We start from the raw sequence: 8,314 nt of genomic DNA on the forward strand, positions 1-8,314 counted from the left end.
AGTACGATGTGGTGCTGAGAAGAATGTATATTCTGTTGATTTGGGGTGGAGAGTTCTGTAGATGTCTATTAGGTCTGATTGCTGCAGAGATGAGTTCAATTCCTGGATATCCTTGTTAACTTTCTGTCTCGTTGATCTGTCTAATGTTGACAGTGGAGTGTTGAAGTCTCCCATTATTATTGTATGGGAGTCTAAGTCTCTTTGTAAGTCTCTAAGGACTTGCTTTATGAATCTGGGTGCTCCTGTATTGGGTGCATATATATTTAGCATAGTTAGCTCTTCCTGTTGAATTGATCCCTTTACCATTATGTAATGGCCTTCTTTGTCTCTTTTGATCTTTGATGGTTTAAAGTCTGTTTTATCGGAGACTAGTATTGCAACCCCCGCTTTTTTTTGTTCTCCATTTGCTTGGTAAATCTTCCTCCATCCCTTTATTTTGAGCCTATGTATGTCTCTGCGTGTGAGATGGGTCTCCTGAATACAGCAGACTGATGGGTCTTGACTCTTTATCCAGTTTGCCAGTCTGTGTCTTTTAATTGGAGCATTTAGTCCATTTACATTTAAGGTTAAGATTGTTATGTGTGAACTTGATCCTGCCATTATGATATTAACTGGTTATTTTGCTCGTTAGTTGATGCAGTTTCTTCCTAGCCTCGATGGTCTTTACATTTTGGCGTGTTTTTGCAATGGCTGGTACCGGTTGTTCCTTTCCATGTTTAGTGCTTCCTTCAGGGTCTCTTGTAAGGCAGGCCTAGTGGTGACAAAATCTCTAAGCATTTGCTTATCTGTAAAGGATTTTATTTCTCCTTCACTTATGAAACTTAGTTTGGCTGGATATGAAATTCTGGGTTTAAAATTCTTTTCTTTAAGAATGTTGAATATTGGCCCCCACTCTCTTCTGGCTTGGAGAGTTTCTGCCGAGAGATCTGCTGTTAGTCTGATGGGCTTCCCTTTGTGGGTAACCCGACCTTTCTCTCTGGTTGCCCTTAAGATTTTTTCCTTCATTTCAACTTTGGTGAATCTGGCAATTATGTGTCTTGGAGTTGCTCTTCTCGAGGAGTATCTTTGTGGCGTTCTCTGTATTTCCTGGATTTGAATGTTGGCCTGCCCTACTAGGTTGGGGAAGTTCTCCTGGATGATATCCTGAAGAGTGTTTTCCAACTTGGTTCCATTTTCCCCCTCACTTTCAGGCACCCCAATCAGACGTAGATTTGGTCTTTTTACATAATCCCATACTTCTTGCGGGCTTTGTTCATTTCTTTTTCTTCTTTTTTCTTTTGGTTTCTCTTCTCGCTTCATTTCATTCATTTGATCCTCAATCGCTGACACTCTTTCTTCCAGTTGATCGAGTCGGTTACTGAAGCTTGTGCATTTGTCACGTATTTCTCGTGTCATGGTTTTCATCTCTTTCATTTCGTTTATGACCTTCTCTGCATTAATTACTCTAGCCATCAATTCTTCCACTTTTTTTTCAAGATTTTTAGTTTCTTTGCGCTGGGTACGTAATTCCTCCTTTAGCTCTGAGAAGTTTGATGGACTGAAGCCTTCTTCTCTCATCTCGTCAAAGTCATTCTCCATCCAGCTTTGATCCATTGCTGGCGATGAGCTGCGCTCCTTTGCCGGGGGAGATGCGCTCTTATTTTTTGAATTTCCAGCTTTTCTGCCCTGCTTTTTCCCCATGTTTGTGGTTTTATCTGCCTCTGGTCTTTGATGATGGTGATGTACTGATGGGGTTTTGGTGTAGGTGTCCTTCCTGTTTGATAGTTTTTCTTCTAACATTCAGGACCCTCAGCTGTAGGTCTGTTGGAGATTGCTTGAGGTCCACTCCAGTCCCTGTTTGCATGGGTATCAGCAGCAGAGGCTGCAGAAGATAGAATATTTCTGAACAGCGAGTGTACCTGTCTGATTCTTGCTTTGGAAGCTTCCTCTCAGGGGTGTACTCCACCCTGTGAGGTGTGGGGTGTCAGACTGCCCCTAGTGGGGGATGTCTCCCAGTTAGGCTGCTCAGGGGTCAGGGACCCACTTGAGCAGGGAGTCTGTCCCTTCTCAGATCTCAGCCTCCGTGTTGGGAGATCCACTGCTCTCTTCAAAGCTGTCAGACAGAGTCGTTTGCGTCTGCAGAGGTTTCGGCTGTCTTTGTTATTGTTTACTGTGCCCTGTCCCCAGAGGTGGAGTCTACAGAGACAGGCAGGTTTCCTTGAGCTGCTGTGAGCTCCACCCAGTTCGAGCTTCCCAGCGGCTTTGTTTACCTACTTAAGCCTCAGCAATGGCAGGCGCCCCTCCCCCAGCCTCGCTGCTGCCTTGCCGGTAGATCACAGACTCCTGTGCTAGCAATGAGGGAGGCTTCGTGGGTGTGGGACCCTCCCGGCCAGGTGTGGGATATGATCTCCTGGTGCGCCTGTTTGCTTAAAGCGCAGTATTGGGGTGGGAGTTACCCGATTTTCCAGGTGTTGTGTGTCTCAGTTCCCCTGGCTAGGAAAAGGGATTCCCTTCCCCCTTGGGCTTCCCAGGTGAGGCAATGCCTAGCCCTGCTTCAGCTCTCGCTGGTCGGGCTGCAGCAGCTGACCAGCACTGATCGTCCGGCACTCCCCAGTGAGATGAACCCAGTACCTCAATTGAAAATGCAGAAATCACCGGTCTTCTCTGTCGCTCCCGCTAGGAGTTGGAGACTGGAGCTGTTCCTATTCGGCCATCTTGCTCCACCCCCCCGATTATTCGTGATTTTGAGGATTTTTCATGTTTGTTGGCTGCGTGTATGTCTTCTTAGGAAAAACGTCTGTGTACTTCACCCACTTTTTAATGGAGTTATTTGTTTTTTTTCTTGTTGAGTTGTTTGAGTTCCTTGTAGATTCTGAATATTAGTTTTGTCAGATGCATGGTTTGAAAGTATTTTTCCCATTCTGTAGGTTGCCCATTTACTCATTGATTGTTACTTTTGCTGTGCAGAAGGTTTTTAATTTAAGCCCTATTTTTCTATTTTTTTTTTTTTTTTTTGCATTTGCTTTTGAGGACTTGGTAATAAATTATTTGTGTGGGCCAATGTCCAGAAGAGGTTTTCCTAGGTTTTCTTCTAGAATTTTTATAGTTTCAGATCTTATGTTTAGATCTTTAATCCATCTTGTACTAACTTTTATATATGGTGAGAGGTATGTGACTAGTTTCATTTTTCAGCATACAAATAGCCAAATCTCTAAAACTGACCAAAGATTTGAACACCTCACCAAAGAAAATATATGAATAACAAATAATCACATGCAAAGATGGTCAACATTAATAGATGTAAAGGAAAGCAAATTAAGACCACCATGGATGGGGAGGAAAGGGTTAACTTAGGAGGCCTGTATTTCTCAAACCCTGCATATTCCAAAGAAAGACGTGTCTTCAGGACTAGCCTTTGGACTATTCATTTGATATAATGATTTCTTATTCTTAATTCTTGTCAGGCAGAATATTCCTGAATATTCAGAGAATATTCTGAGGTTCTGTACCAGTTTGACCAAGTAAGTTTATTCTAACAATGTGATTTATGATGAACACCTGGTTTTACGGAGGTAGGGATGAAGTGCAGCATGGAGTCAGAGGAGCTGCCAGTCACATTGACTGTGTTACTGACCCCCAATAAAACTCGGGACACAGAGGCTCAAGTGAGCTTCCCTTGTTGAAAACCCTCACACATATTGTCACACATCATTACTAGAAGAATTAAGCATGTCCCCAAGTGACTTTACTGGGAAGGGACACTTGGAAGCTTGTGTCTGATTGTTCTTGGACTGCATTCCATATGCCTTTTCCCTTTGCTGATTTTAGTCTTTATCCCTTTACGGTAAAAACTATAATCATGAATATAATAGTTTTTTCAAATCCTTCTAGTAAATTATTGAGCCTGAGGGTGGTATTAGAGACTGCCGAGGCAATGACATAATACTACACACCAACTTGAATGGATAAAATGAAAGAGATTGACACACCAAGATTTGGCCAGAATTTGAAGCACCTGGAACTTTCATATATCATTGGTTGGAATGCAAAATGCTACATACATCTCTTTTACACAACAGCTTGGCAGTTTCTTATAAAGTTAAATACATTTATATGGCCAGCAATCCCACTCCTAGATATTTAACGGAGAAATGAAAATATATGTCCACACAAAACCATGTCTGCAAATGTTTTTGGCAACTTTATCTGTAATTTACAAACACTTCAAATGTTCAATGTTTGGTGGATAGATTAAAAAATTGTGGAACATCCTTATATAGAATACTATTCTGCAATAAAAGAGGAACAAAGTAAAAATACATGGAACAATGTGGATAAATCTAAAACACATTATACTATTTGAAAGGAGAAAGACATCAAAAACTACATCCTTTTTCCACATGATTCCATTTATGTGATATTTGGGAAAAGGCAAAACTAAAGAGGTGGAATCAAATCAGCAGTTGCTTGAATTCAGAGGAAGAGACTGCAAAAGGGAATAACAGAATTAGACTGATTATTATCACTGTGTATGTATTTGCAAAAACAAAACAACTTATTGGTCTAAAAATAATCCATGAGAACCAGTTCTGATAAAATACATTTTCTGATTTAAAAAAACCTAAACAATCATACAAGGAGAGTTAGGTACATATTTAAGTAAGATGTTTAAGGATTGAAACCATTGCCTAAGCTCTGTATCCCTAGCACAGTGCACTTAATAAATGCTTAATAATATGAAAAGAGAAGTCTCTCCTAAAACATGTGTAATATTTCACCATAAATATTTCATTTAAACAATTGCCCTATTGTAGGACATGTCAGTTGTTTCTAATATTTTACTATTATAAACGATGTTATAAGAACATCCTTGAGTATGTTTTCCCATCTTAAATTATTCTTTACATAGCCTTTATTTGTAAGTCTTTATATATAAATATATGGAATATATATATATATATACACACACACACTAGACAATGTCTCTCAAATGTCTACCTATTTTTCTACTTTTCTGTGAAAAAAAACTCTTAAATTTCTGTGAAATTTGTCAAGTGAAGGTCTAATTTTTTTTTCCTCTGCCATTATCTTTAATGTACAAAGTTCTCTCCATTCAGCTATCTGAGGTAGGAGCTTTCTAGCTCCCTTTTTGATTTTTCTTTTGTGTGTGTGATCTTTAAGGACTTGATTTAAGCCACTATTGTAACACTAATATACTGCTTTGTGATTATCCATTTGTCTGCCTTTTCTCTTGATATGGTGTGATTCACATGACAAGAAACCACTTTTTATTCAACTTCAGATGATCCCATCTCTGACCACGGCATGTGGCACACAGTAGGGACCTGACAAGGGTGCCTTGGCTAAATAAGCAGAAGAGGTCTGAACAGCGGGGTCCTACTTCTGCCCCTACCACTGCCAAAGTGTAAATGCAGTCCACCCTCTGCATTTGTTTACACAAGGTAAGTCCCTGCTTCTCAGTGTCTTGTGGTGTCACCTCAAAGGAAATAAGCAATTTCTACCAGAGCAGCATGTAAGTTTACACACCGTCCTTTGTTCTTTGCTACCCATGACCTTAGGGGGCCTCATTTTTTTTGCAGTGAACTGGATTTCTTTGCCATAAGGGAGTATAGCTAGAGGTTCAGATGACAGGCCCTGGAAACAATTATTAGGATAAAAGATGAGCTTTGATCCTTACTAGTTAGAGCTTTGGAGAGTTAATGTCGTCCCCTGTAAAATGGGAAAATAGATGTATTCCCTTTATAGGACTGGGTGACCTAATATATGTAAAGGTACCAGCACGTAGGAAAGGCACAATAAAGGTGTGATCTATTCTTATTAGTCATGTCCTCCCTCTGTCCATCTGTAATGGGTGCTTATATTTCACGACAAGTTTTTGGCAGGTTGCTTCACACAAGCTAGCACATTGAGAACAGGGCTGGTGGCAATGCGCAGATGTGCCTTCTTATGCACACTTACCTTGCTGGTTGGGCAAAGGCGCCTCCCTTAGTGTTTCTGCACTGAGTTACTCCTACAGTCCAACCCCACAGCTCTTGACAGAAGAGCCTTCTCTATGGTCTTTACTCTTGCTCTGTCTGCACAAAGATGAACTGTTATTTTTCATTTCAGTCTTGGCACCACTGCCCCTCAGTCATCACTTCTGCTTCCTTCCCTTTATGCATAGGATAAAAGATCAGTGAGCCCAGAAAATACTTCTCTTATTCTGGCTCTGTTAATGCTGTGACTTCTCTCCCAGCTATTGAAAATGGTTCTGTTTGGGTGCCGTTTCAACAGCTGGCTTCCTCCGCTCTTTGTGTTTCTCTTGTTTGCTTTAAAAACTAGTGATAAAAAATTCTCTTTTTCTTCCATTTTTTATTTTTGTCATGGGGCTGGGAGCTGGACAAAAGCTTATTTTCAAATGTATTTTTCTAGATGCCCCCAAAACGGAAACTCTAAGGGAACGATAGAATTTGCTTTAAGATTAAGTACACCTGGGATTGTACCTGCTGGGTGGGTGTCTAGGCTGTAAATAAATACTAAACTAGTAGTTATTTCACTAGGATTTTAACTACAGACTCATCTGCTTCAGTGAAATTCTAAGTCAGACTCATTTTTGTAATAACTGGTGAAGAGAGACTTCAAACTCTGTATTCTAAGCAAATGGTATAGCCTCCCAAGGCCATCCACCATCTGCCAGCTATGTGTGTGAATTGCCACAGCTCAAATTCCACTCCAGTAAACAACATTAACCAAAAGGTTCACTTTGCTGAATATTTTCAAGTCCTAGTAAGTGGTCCACACTGACATTCAGTGTTTCATAGAGGAGGAAACTACATTTAAAAGGAAGGATGACCTGAGTTTGATTAATTTGAAGAAAAGCATGTGGATTAATCATAATAAAATCATAGTATATAATACTGATTAGAACTTACTCCATCCAGCACCCTGGACTTAGCACTTTACCCGTATAATTTCATTGAATTCTCACCACAACCCTTTGAGGTAAGCACTAACATTGCCCAGTTTTGCAGATGACAAAAGTGGGGCTAAGGGAATTTCACTGACTTACCTAAACTCACACAGATAGCAAATGGCAGAACCAGGGCTTAAACCCAGACCTGTCTAAAACCCAAAAGTGTGCTCTGAACCAGTGATTCTTCAAATCCAGACTGGACAACTGCACTTCCTTAGTTATGCAGGCATCCCCTGAAAGCGCATAAAAATAGAAACCCTTGGCTTCACACTTAGAGATGCTGAGTTAGAGGGTCTCATGTGGGAGCCAAGGAATCTTGGTGGGAAGCACAGCTTAGGTTCTATTCTATAACGACCCCTGAGTTCTGGCTCTGGATCAGAAGATTACAGAAAATGTTCTCTAGTTTGTGACTACAGGCTAGAGAAAGACTGTTGGGTTTAAACTGAAAGACATGGCTTTCATCATTTGAGAAACTTGTTTGATGATGTTGCACTTTTCACATATGTGAGACCAATACCACAATATGTGCCATTGTATCTTCTAAGGTTATAATGAAGCTCAGAAAAGATAACGTAGCAAGAATAGCCTTGAAAAATAGCAGACTGCTACATACACACAGATCACACATTTATGACTACGGTATTTTATTTCTTATTTCCTGGGTATAGCAGATGATGTCAGTGCACTATCCAAAACAACTTGGATCCTGTTTTTACCATTTTTGCACAAATCTCACCCCTTTACACCCACACAACACAGTGTTATGTTTCCAACAACCAGCACCTGTGGCCCTTCTGAAAGTTGTACTGGGGCAACTGAGGCTTCTGGGTCCTCAGAGGTTTACTTCTGTGGAGGAAAGCCCTTGTCCGAAGGCAGACAGGTACGAGGGGAAGAGAGGCCAGTTCACTGGCTCAGGTCGGGACAATTCTGAGGCCTAGCCTACTCTCCAGCCCTCCTCTGTGGATTGGGACTCTGCAGGTGTTCCCCTGAGATCATACCCTGGCATGGCTTTCTGCCCGTCCCTCTCCTACCTTGCTCAGTTCCTCACTGATCTCTCCCAGAAAACATTTGTTCATAAAGCATGTGCCCAAGAGTCTTCCATGGAAGATCTGCTCCTGGGAAACCCAGTCTTGAGGTTTTTGTCCCATAGTCTTGCATCAGTGCCCTTCTAACCAGGATCCATGAACATTAACATTCTAATCGCTTCCCGTTTGTCTTCCCTTCTCCCCAAGCCCAGTGCTTTTTTCTAGCTGGGGATTGTGATGGAGTCTTCGACTCCTCCACCTGCTCTTCAACATTTTCTTGCTGTCTTTCAGTTGATGAAAAGGCCCTAGGCATTGAGGAGGGACCAGAACAAGAACA

This window comes from Macaca mulatta, chromosome 8 (assembly GCF_049350105.2).
Source record: "Macaca mulatta isolate MMU2019108-1 chromosome 8, T2T-MMU8v2.0, whole genome shotgun sequence".
NCBI lineage: Eukaryota > Metazoa > Chordata > Mammalia > Primates > Cercopithecidae > Macaca > Macaca mulatta.